Source organism: Mustela putorius, unplaced genomic scaffold (genome assembly GCF_011764305.1).
Source record: "Mustela putorius furo isolate JIRA1106 unplaced genomic scaffold, ASM1176430v1.1 tig00000382_pilon_pilon_pilon, whole genome shotgun sequence".
In the NCBI taxonomy this organism is placed as follows: Eukaryota; Metazoa; Chordata; class Mammalia; order Carnivora; family Mustelidae; genus Mustela; species Mustela putorius.
This window is the reverse complement of record NW_025421367.1, coordinates 6,567,098-6,579,736: the sequence shown is the minus strand read 5'-3', so window position 1 is coordinate 6,579,736 and position 12,639 is coordinate 6,567,098.

Genomic DNA, 12,639 nt, shown 5'->3' with positions numbered 1-12,639 from the left:
AAATTATATTAATAGGTAATATAATCTACCTATCCACGTAATTTCCCAAAAAATCAATATAGAGCTTGAACTATAACCCAAAGGAGAAATAAAGGGAAAACTATTTATAATGATATAACATATAACTCTGTATGTAAATGCACAGGGACTATCCTCACTGAAGACAAAGAAATAATCAGACATACCTATATATAGAATCACAATAAATGCATCCATTGCAAATACAGACTAATTAATGAGTTTCAAATATTATTAGTGGCACTGACATTTGTGTGTTGATTTTCAGAAATGGTGACTCTCTTTTTTTTTAAGATTTTATTTATTTATTTGACAGAGATCACAAGTAGGCACAGAGGCAGTCAGAGAGAGAGGGGGACACAGGCTTCCCGCTGAGCAGAGAGCCTGATGCGGGGCTCAATCCCAGGACGCTGGAACCATGACCTGAGTCAAAGGCAGAGACTTTAACCCACCGAGCCACCCAGGCATCTGGTGACTAACTCTGGAATGATACAAAGCACGTCCTCCTCTTAATTTACATGGAAGTTACCTTCTTTGATAAATCAGTGTTTATTGAAAACATATAGAAAAGTTTTATGTTTATATATAAAACAGAGTGAATTCTGGGTTCAATAATAATAAGTAGATTTTTTTACCTACATTAATGTTCATTAGGAGAATTTAAATTTTTACTTTTGTAGGAATGTTCCATGTATAACAGGACATCTCACTTCCCTGGGTCCTGCCTGTTAACAGTGTATTGCCCTTAACCAATCTGGCAAAGGGAAAACACCCACAGGTTTGCCAAATATCCTCAATGATAATCACTGTTTTAGAACTTGAGACAGGTTTTTTTTTTTCTAATTATTTTTTTAAGATTTTATTTACTTATTTGACAGAGAGAGAGAGCACAAGTAGGGGGAGCAGCAGAGGGAGAGTAAGAAACAGGTTCTCTGCTGAGCAGGGAGCCAGATGTGGGGCTCGATCCCAGGACACTGGGATCATGATTTGAGGCGAAGGCAGCCGCTTAATGACTGAGCCACCCAGGGGCCCCCAATCAATACTATCTTGCATGCATTTCTTCTTTGGACCCTTATCTTGCAAGGTAACTGATCATGAAAATAGGCATGCTCTCACATAAGGTGGCTAGAAATAAAACTAATCTTGAAATCCAGTTTATGCATTAGTTTAAATGAAAGTATTTAATATTTACTAACTCCCGACCCTGTGCCCACTACTATGACGGAAATTTAACAGATATAGAAAGCATAGTTCTTGCCCATGGCAGTCCATTGTCCTTAGAGAAACAGAGTACATATAACATATGAAATGTCTGGAGATAAGTAACATTTAGTAGAGCTTGGGGTTTAAAGTGTAAACTAAATATTGAAGGAATACAGAAGCATACAATGTTATTAAAGGGTGGTGCTTAGAAGAGAAAGCTTTGTGATAAAGGGCCAGTCACTTATAGTAGGTCTTAAATGGAAACAAGATCTACAGAAAAAGAATGAGAAACAGAATTCTGGTTTTAGAGAAGAGCATTGTAAGTAGAAAGAAAGCATGTGGTCAAGAAATCAAGGGAAAAAAAAAAAACGAATGTGATGTTGGCAAGGAAGGCGATGCTATGAAAATATATTTTAGCATTTGGCAGGGACTTATTCTGTGCCCTTGGCATAGATGGAGCAGTAAGGAGAGGGGTTTGCTTCACAGAGGTGGGAACTTTTAGTTCTTCCTGAAAATATGAGCTTTCCTCAAATTTCCCTCTAATTGTGCCAAATATCTGTGTTCTTTCCATTAGTATTTACCTACTATTCCTTGGATCCACTTTTGTAGGACTTGACTGCCCATACCTCAATCAGGTGGGAAAAGAAACAAAATCCAGATGGAGGCAAATGACACAGGATCAGGTCAAGGGAAAAACCAGAAGCACCTCCCCCAACCCCATGGGAGAGTTAGACTTAAAGCCGATGGAAAAATCAGTAGTTTAGGACACTAAACTCCCCAGGAATAAGAACAGAAAGATTCAGGATTCCTAAGCCACACTTGAGAATCCCACTTCAGAAGTCTAAGCCAAAGACAAATAAAAAATTCAGGCAACTTAGGAACAAATATCGTATCTTATAGTCACAGCCATAGTTCCTAGGTTTGGGGCCTCTCTTTGGTTAGGATTAGCCTGGATTCAGATTTAGAGGTCTCAGAGTAGCATGGGTTATTTAATCTTGGCAGATCTAATTTTTCTCATCGTCAAAGTATCAGTGGGTAAAGGAGGGATTTGATTTAGGTCATTTCTCTGGTGCCTTTTGATACTCATACTCTTTGGGTCTAATAATCAACCAACAGCCAGGTATTTGCAAAAGAGCCATCTGAAGGTTGATATGAAGCAGACTGCTGGGCTGGAACTAGGAAACCAGGGAGGAGTCCCAGCAGACTCCAAAGAAGGCAAATGAAAATACTGCTAACCAGAGGCTGTGGTTCAGCTTCCACAGGGCTGGCTTTCTGGAAGGCTGCTACCCACTGGCGGGGTGCAGCTTCTGTACTTGTGATCACAGCTCACTGAGGCCTTCACTTTTAACTTAACGCTATTTACATTATGCTGATGTATTACAGTCCCGTTGGTCAGCACAGCATTTCCTTTCCCAGCATTCTAATACCCATGATAGTGGGTGGCTCATTCCGTAAGAACTCTACAGAGAATTCCTTCACAATTATTTATTATTGTAAAGAATCCTATTATGGGCAACAGACCTCAAAGTAAGTCAAAGACTTACTAGAAGGATGGCATCACCATCTATCTGCTGTTTGGAATATGAAAACATGTATGGGCAGAGACAAAGATGTTTAAAATATTTGAGAACAAACTCAAAATATGTTTCTGCATTTTGGTTGCAAATCAAGTCCAGAAGTGGATGCAAGGTGTGATACTGACGTTTTATAAGTAACTTGTATTTCTAAAATTTCCGGAATACAGTGAGTAGAAAGAATGCTTTACTGGAAATTGGAATCTTAGGTTCTAGCACTCAGTCTGGTTTTTCTCATTCTTAAAAAATAAATAAATAAATAAAACATATGTCTGTTCAAAAACTTTTATGCTAGTGTTGACGGTACATTGTTCACAAGAGCCAAAAAGTGGAAGCAACCTGTATGTTCATCAACTAATTGATGGATAAATAAAATGTAGCACAACCATATAATGGAATATTATTGGGCAATAAAACAGAATGAAGCACTGACGCATGTTACAACATGGACGAACCTTGAAAACATTATGCTAAGTGAAGAAGCCGGTCACAAAAGACTGCATATTCTGTGATTCCATTTATGTGAAATGTGCAGAATAGGTAAATCCATAGAGACAGAAAATAGATTAGTGGTTCCTTGGGGATGGGGTAGGGTGAGGAAGTAGAAATGGGGAATGACTGCTAATGGGTATGGGGGTTCTTTGGGGGATATTGAAAATGCTCTAAAATGAGATTGCGGTAATGGTTGCACAACTCTGTGAATATACTAAAAACCTCTGAACTGTACACTTATTGTGGGTGAATTTTATGGATATGAAATGTACTTCAATAAAACTATTTTTTTTTAAAGCAGAGAGATTGTATGAAAGTACTAAAAGGAAAATTCTCTATTTGTGTAGGAAGAGTCACTAGAGTCCTCACCTGAGGAAATTTGCTGGGAGGGAAATGATAAACTGTCAGTAGCTGAAGGTATAGATACCAAAAGACAAGGCATGGGAATGACTGTCTTACAAAAGGAGGGCTAAAGTAAAACGTAAGAACACAATATGAAAAAAAAAAAAAGGCACCAAATTATTTATCTTTCTATCTAGATCTGCCTTGTTTCATATGTAAACAGAAATAATTGACTTGTAGAAACAACAAATACGCATGTCAGATACTTTTTTACTATTTCAGAATCATAGAGTCCATAAATCAGTCCTTGGCTCCCCTAGAGACAAGGAAAAGGTATGCAGAGGATTCAAGCCAAGAAATTTTGATGTCCTACTGGGTGTTAATTCTGCCTCTTAATCAAGATCTGATTACACAAAAGGAAGACAGAACATAAAAATGCTATGAAGATTTAAAGTTTTTCACTCTTTTCCATAACTCACACTGTAAATGTGCTCAGTATGACATTCACTAGCGCAAGAAAATTGAGTTGTTGTCGCAAGGTTCTGTATAACAGAATCTCTGCCAATTATGATGAATAATCCAAGTCCATATGCTTCCTCTATAAAGTTCTACAATATCAAGTTTCTCCAGTCTGCTTCTGCTTCCTCAGAAATAAACTATATTCAAAGAATAGTAAAAGGGAGTTAAAAATACTTAATAGCTTAATCACAATTAGTCTTGTATTCGTCCAATGCAGATACTGGTTTGCTCGTGATATAGTTGTAAGGCATTATCTTGAGCCAAGAAAATGAACCAGATATTTAATGGGTATGTGGAAATGGAAATTTTCTTGTAAAATTACCAAAATGCAAGCCAATAGTACACTAAATTATAATAATGTTTTTCATTAAAATTCTGAGCAGGAATACGCTATATTCTTTTCCCCTGAAGGATTAGATATTCGGCAAAAGAATGCTTGAATACCATGTTCCTCTTTTTATAGATAAATATAACTAGTAGGCCAGTCTACAGAGCAAGTGGATGAATTTTGACCATTTCATTATTTCTATACATTAAAGGCATGGGGCAAGAAGCGAGACCCTGGTTATCAACTAGTCAGTTCTGTGTAGATTTCTACATCAAAACTGGAATGCCTTATGGCTGACGATCAGGTCAGAAGGTTAAATCTCTGAAGAGTCAACAGGAGTAGCTCATACTCTATATAGCACTCCAGGGCTTGATCAGTTATTCCTATTCAAAAGAAAGGCTCTATCTTTGGTGAATATTGGAAGTCCCTGGAAACACTGAGCAATATGCCTTAGCAATCATTTAAGTCCAGTTATAATGAATTTAGAGATCCTTACCTATGAGTTTTTTTTTTTAACTTAATGATTTTATTTATTTATTTGACAGAGAGAGAGAGAGTGCAAGTAGGCAGAGAGAGAAGGGGAAGCAGGCTCTCTGCCGAGCAGAGAGCCCAATACAGGACTCACTCTCAGGACCCTGAGATCATGACCTGAGCTGAAGGCAGAGGTGCCACCCAGGTGCCACACCTAAGATAAGCTTTAATGATGGGAACAGATGTAGGACTTCTTAGCTACATCAAACATCTAAGGACTGGGGAAAGGGGCCCTGCTGAAGTAAGGGGACTTTACGAAATATGGCCTAAGAATAAGGGAATGGTTCCAATAAGCTTTGACTTCAGAATCATGGAGATGGGGAACGTAATCACAGAGCTCACAGGTGCCACATCAGCGCAGGGAGTCAGCAGATATGCACAGGAGCTAGGGATACAAAGCTTTTGTAGGAACACCTGGGTTGTTCAGTTGGGTTAAGCATCTGACTTCACCTCGGGTCACGATCTCGGAGTCTTGGGATAGAGCCAGGCCTAGGGCTCTGGGCTCAGCGGGGAGTCTGCTTCTCCCTCTCCCTTCTCCTCCCTGCTCATCCTCTCTCTCTCTCCCTCTTTCTCTCCCTCCACCCCTAAATAAATAAATAAATCTTTTTAAAAAGTAACTTAATCACACTTGTTTTTATTCCTCCCTCCCTCCCAAAGCTTAGAGGTTCTGTGTGCTTCTATTTAGAGACAGCAAGCAAGGATGATACCTGGGAGACTTTCTACCACTCTTGAGCACATCACAGGGAGAGCTTATCACCTGGTGTGTGTCCTTGGGTCTGTGTGTGTGCACTGGAGAAAGCAGGCATGCAGTGGAGGAAGGTTGTTTGGCCCCTAGCTTCCACAAAAATCGCCTCACATTTAGACCTTGTAAGTCACTTTTAAAACAGAAAACATACACAGTCATAATCACATATACTGACCAATGGAAAGAAAAAGACAATCACCTTTCAATTTTAATCCCGTGTCCTATGACCCAACCACATAGCCTTTGTAGGATCTACATGAATATTTTTTCATTAATATTTTTAATAAATCTTAAAATTACCTTGTGAATAATAAAAATGTGTATGTTAAAAGTGCTAAATTGTTAAAGGTAAATAGACTGGAATTTTCATAATCCTATTTTGGAAATCATTTATCCATTAATATACTGAGAAGTTCCACAACTGGAAATAGCTTGTGCCCCTTTCAATCTTTGACAGAGTCTGATGTGAAGAAATTGGGTGTGGTGTCTGCTGCTAAGAACAGAGGCATGTAGGAGCACCTGGGTGGCTCAGTGGGTTAAAGCCTCTGCCTTCAGCTCAGGTCATGATCCCAGGGTCCTGGGATCGAGCCCCACATCGGGCTCTCTGCTTAGCAGGGAGCCTGCTTCCTCCTCTCTCTCTCTCTGCCTGCCTCTCTGCCTACTTGTGATCTCTGTCAAATAAATAAATAAAATTTAAAAAAAAAAAAAAAAAAGAACAGAGGCATGTAAACTCAACTTCTGGGGTCTGCAGGAATGGGAAAGGGGTAACAAAGAATTTTCCTGGCCTGAGAAGGGACCTGGAACTCTTTAATAAAAAGATCTGTAGGCGTGTCCCTGGCATTATTATTTGGGCGCTACAACATGAATCTACTTCTGCTTGAATTATCCTAATGTTTTCCATAAGAGTAATTTTTATGTCTTTTTTTTTTTTTTAAGAAGAATTTTTTAAGAAGGTTCCATGTCCAAAGTGGGGCTTGAACTCATGACCCCAAGATCAAGAGTCATATGCTCTACTGACTGAGTCAGCCAGGAACCCCTTAAATTTTTGTTTAAATTCCAGTTAGTTAACATACAATGTAATATTAGTTTCAGGTGTACAATTTAGTGATTCAGCACTTCCACACATCACACAGTGCTCCCCACAACAGTGTCCTCTCTAATCCCCATCACCTATCTCACCCAGCCTCCCTACCCCTCCCCTCAGGTAACTGTTCTCTACAGTTAAGAGTCTTTTTCTTGGTTTGCCTCTCTCTCTCTCTCTCTCCTCTCCCCCCCCCCCCCCGCCCATGCTAGGCTGTTTGTTTTCTTACATTCCACATACGAGTGAAATCACAGGTATTTGTCTCTCTCTAACAGACTTTTTCCAGCATAATACTCTCTAGCTCCTAGTAATTTTTTTACTTAGATAAATAAAAAATTTTAGATAATTTAGATTTTTTTGTTTAGATAATCCAGAACATCAATTTACCCATTGACTTTAGGGTCATAGAATACAGCCTTCATCTTAAATCAGCCAGATGCTGATAGGTATAGTCCTTCTTACAGAAGCCTACTGATAACTTGGTTCATTTATGTAAAAAGATAACTATCAAAGCACAGCAGAGGCTAACTGAAAAGAACCATGTCAGTGGCCAGTCAACTAGAGTATGGGTGGGAGTTCATTGAGAAGAGAATCGCTGGTCAGAAAGAACTCACAGGTAAGACAGAATCTAATCGAAGCTGGGCCCTTTCACTTTTGAATATGTGTTTGTGTGTTTTCTCCTAGAGCAGATGCACAGGAGTGCATTTTTGCAGAAAACCAGAAGGAAGAAAATGCAATGGAAGAGACTGAAGATTCTAACGAAAGAGGAGAGGATTGCTAAACAATATCCAAGATGATGAGAAGAGACGGAAAGGTAAGCCTTTCCCTGGGGTTGAAGGAGGCAAGGCTGGTGTGAAAAAACAGACATTCAGGGTAGGAAAATAGATAAGAAAACTTCTCTCAGGTAAGCAGGAAACATCCATTTGATGGAAAAATTCGGGGAAGAGTTGGTAATGCATATGAGAAGGGAGAGAAGTCAAGACAGTTGCCATAATAAATATGTGAATGGATCAAGAAGAGTTGAATAAAAGGGTGACTTACAGCTGGGGTGGAACTGCGCAGGGACTACTCCAAAGCTTCCGGGCTGGTTGGCCCTACCCGACTCATCCTGCGTGTGGAACCTGGATTGTTGAGTCATTCGTGGATGGCCAGACACATGACCCATGCTGTTAAAGCAAAGGGCCTGAACTTTGAATTCTTTTCCCTTTTTGTCCAGCACTCGGTTCCTATCTTTTTAGGCTGGAGGCGTGCACTAGAGGAAGATGCCTTCTCTGCCCCAGCCTGACCAGATCCCAGGCTTTGCAGACACTGCAGGTGGTCCCATAAATACGATCATCTTTATCTCCACTTTTTTTTTTAAAGATTTTATTTATTTATTAGACAGAGAGAGACAAAAAAGATAGAGGGAACACAAGCAGAGGGTGTGGGAGAGGGAGAAGTAGACTTCCCACTGAACAGAGAGCCTGACGTGGACCTCAATCCCAGGACCCTGGCATCATGACCCGAGCCGAAGGCAGCAGCTTAATGACTGACCCACCCAGGTACCCTATCTGCATTTTTTATTAGAGGTATTTTGTAAGTAGCTTATTGGCAATGCTCACCTCTTCCATCGACCAGTTAAAATGCTGTTCCTTTTCTCACTTTTATTATATTAGTATAGTTTCAAAAGTGAAGCTGGGCCCTGGATTCAGAATTGCTGACAAAAGGAGTTACATTTAAACCTATTACTCAGGGAAAATACCTATTGGTTTTTCCTAAAGAGCTTATTATAATGGCAATTTAAGATAGAAATTCCCAGTATCCTTTTTGACTTCCAATCAAGATTCAATTAACAGGAAAGAAGATAAAACATAAAATAGCAGCTCTAACAGATTTGCATTGCCATGCTTAATTGATGCATCATGTAATGTACCTCTTTGGGGCCCCGAAGAATTCACCTGCAGAAGAACGTCCCCAAGTACTATGTTTATACACTTCACTGATCATGATACACTGCATTTTTTTTTTAACCCCAGAGGAAGAGGTTTACATATCCTGTGTGACTGAGGCAACCTAGTCTAAGCTACCAATTACATCACTTCATCCTGACCTCGGCTTCCAAAGCTTGATTAGCAAAGCAACACCCACAAAGAAGTGCTCCTTTTTATAGTTAGGAGAAACTGCCAATTATATAAAAAGACATATCTTCTTGTCGAGTGATTCAAATGCATAAAAAATACAGTCCCCCAGATACCTACAGACGCCAAGTCACAAATTTGATTAAATTCGGAATGAAGTGAAGCATTATTCAGCCATAAAATACACACGGCCAAGACCAGTTCTACCTCCTCAGTCAGTAGGCAGAGAACTATCGCTGGGAATTTCACCTGGAGCACCTGCTAGAGAAGCTGGCCAGAGGGTGACATGATTTATATTTTGAGCCCTGACAAACACAATGACTTGAAATATGGTATGCTTCCACACAGCTATATTTTTTAACCAATATTTTCAACAAAGAGAAGATATGGTTCATATCATATAATTCAGTTTAATGTTAGGTTTAGAATAAATTAGTTCCACAAATGGAATTTTAAGTAAGAGTAAAAGCATTGTCCAAACACACACACACACATAGAGCACAAGAAGATTCCTGCACCAATGGAATGAAATCTAATAAGGGCATGTGAGCACGACACACAGGAGTAGAAAAGCAGGCGGTGTGCAAACACCCTCCAGCCTAGAGCAGGAAGGCACAGACACAGCCAGAACAGACCTGCAGAGGTGAACTACCAAGATAACTCTGGGCCCACCTTATGTATACAGAGCTGATGGTCCTTGAGTAGCAGGGGGCAAGGCAGAGTTGCTCAGCTTCATATTCCCCATTTCTGACTAGGAGTGGAAACTGCTCTGAGATCCTCCGCTGAACTTTCCCTCAGTCCAAAGTCCAGATTCTCAGTTTAGAAATGTGAACTGTGACATTTCACATTGCAACCCAGGACCCCCACACACGTGTCTAGATATGGTGTCCTCTATTGTTTCCTATTCTGTTTTAATCTATCTCATTCTTTTTAAGTTCTGATGAAGATACATGTTATGGGTTGCACTGTATCCCACCCAAAATTCCTACGTTCAAGTCCTAACCTCCAATACCTCAGAGGGTGACCTTATTTGGAGATGTATCTTTACAGAAGTCGTCAAGTTAAGATCCGGTTACTGGGACGCCTGGGTGTCTTGGTTGAGTATCTGCCCTCAGCTCAGTTCCTGATCCTGGAGCCCCGGGATGAAGCCCTGCATTGGGCTCCCTGCTCAGCAGGGAGTCTGCTTCTCCATTTCCCTCTGCTGCTCCCCCCTCATGTTCTCTCTTTCACTTACTCTTTCTCTCAAATAAATAAATAAAATCTTTTAAAAAGATAAAATGGGAGTGCCTGCATGGCTCGGTCATTAAGTGTCTGCATTTAGCTCAGGTCATGATCCCAGGGTCCTGGGATCGAGCCCCACATCAGGCTACCTGCTCTGCAGGAAGCCCACATCTCCCTCTCCCACTCCCCCGGCTTGTGTTCCTGTTCTCACTATCTCTTTCTAATAAATAAATTAAATATTTTAAAAAAATAAAAATAAAAATGTTAAAATCAAATGAGGTTATTAGGGCGGGCTCTAATCTGATATGACTGGTGTCCTTATGACAAGGGGAGATTTGTACACAGAGAGGTGCCTACAGGGAAGATGATGTAAAGAGACACAGGGAAAAGATGGCCATCTGCAAGACAAGGAGAGACCCTTCCTTCACAGCTTTCAGCAGGAACCAAGCCTGCCAATGCTTGGATTTCAGACTTCTTGCCTCCAGAATTGTAGGATGATAAATTTCTGTTACTTTAGCCACCCAGTCCATGGTGCTTTGTTACAGATCAGCCCCAGCACATTAATACAACACGCTAAATCAGTTTCATGATCCATTAATGGGCCATGAAGAGAAGTTTGGGGGGGAAAAAAAGGCATCTGGTTGCACCACTTTCTCCAGCATCTTTTGTCCACCTTGAGCACTTGCAATGACAGGGAACTCACTACCTCTTAAGGCTGGGTATTTCATCCATGGGTATCTCTGACAGAGCCAGAAATCCTATGCCTGTTAACTTTTTCTTACAGCTTGACTGCCATCTTTTGGTCTTTCGGAGAAGTTAGATTTCTCTTTATCATGTCAGTCTTCTAACCTGGCATTTGTATTCTGGGGCCACCAAATCTGTCCCAATGTCTCCCACAAACCCTCTGCTTTCTTCCAAATTGTTGTCTTTAAGTTCTGTGAATAGATACAGACCTATTTCTTTGCCTTCTTTTTTCTGACCTCTCCAGCAAAGTGCAATCACCTGCCATTCATCTCCTGCTGGCCAACCCCAGCCTGTTCTAAAAGGCTCAGCCCATCCTTACCTTTACAAGTCATTTTTCCATCCTGCTAACTCAAAGCAATCTCTTCCTTGTCAGACATCTAATGCTCTGTGCTAAGTAGTAATTAAAGATGCACCCGTACTTATCAGTACTCAGGCAAATGGAGTTTTGACAATAGTTAATGAATTTCTCACTTAGTAGAGGCAGTTTGAGGAGATGGCAGTTTCACGTATCAGATCCCAGGTTGACAGACCTGAGTGAACATCTTCTAACCCCTTTCTTTTGTTCAAACCAGTTCTTCCCAAAGCATCTTCTAAACACCCTCCTCTTGAGGTCAGTAGAAGTTCTGAATCAACAGACTATAAGAGATAATGGCAGATTCTCATAAATCTGAAAGCAGGCTGCTGACAGAATTGTGTTGTCCCCTCAAAGCCTCTCTTCCTGTCTATGTTTTCCCTTCTCCTCTCTCCACCCTTATTCTATGCACTACCCTGTATAATCTCTGCTGCTTTTGTGACTGTGAGACATAGATGCCTCTCACACCAGGTCTCTTGCTTGAGCTCTACACTCACCGGTCCAATAACTGATCTCATGAGCTCCTCAGACTCCACAGGGCCAACATGGAGCGCCTCCTCCTCCTCCTCTCTTCATCAGTATTTCCTCACATCAGGGAATGGCCTCATTTTCTACCATTTACCCAAGCTAGAAACATGGATATCATTTTAACTACTCCCCGACCCCACAGTCAGTCAGGCACAGCTGTTGTGGATCCCACTTTTTTTTTTTTTTTAAGATTTATTTATTTTAGAGGAAGAAAGAGTCAGAGAGAGAGAGAGAGAGAACATGGGGTGGGGTGGAAAGGCAGAGGAGAGGAAGAGAATCTCCAAAAGACAAGCCACTGAGTGCAGAGCCTAACACAGAGCTCCATCTCAGGACCCTGAGATCATGACCTGAACTGAAATCAAAAGTCGGACGTTTAACAGATTGAGCCACCCACGTGCCCCTGGATTCCACCTTCTTAATATCTTTCCAGTTAACTTCTTTTCATTTTAAACTCTGGCCACTTGCTAAATTCAACCCCTCAGCACGTCTCACCTGGGTTATTGAGCCATCCTCGTCTCTCCGCTTCCATCTTCCTCCATGCAGTTCATTTCCCCCCTGCAGTCTGAGTGATCTTTCCCAAATGTTAATCAGGTCTATCATTTGTGTACCAGTCAGTGTCCCGCCAAGAAACAAACTACTCTGAAAAGTAGACGTGATTTCATACTGAAAATTCACTATGCAGGTGACAGAGAGCCTAGAAGTCAAAAGAAGGTTGGAAGGGCAACCCACAGATTAGGAACAGCAGAAGAAAGAACCACCAACCAAGGAAGGAGAAGAGACAAAGGAGAATATGGTTCTTACGGGAGTCTGCAGTCTGGGGTCACCCAGCACAACTGAAAATGCC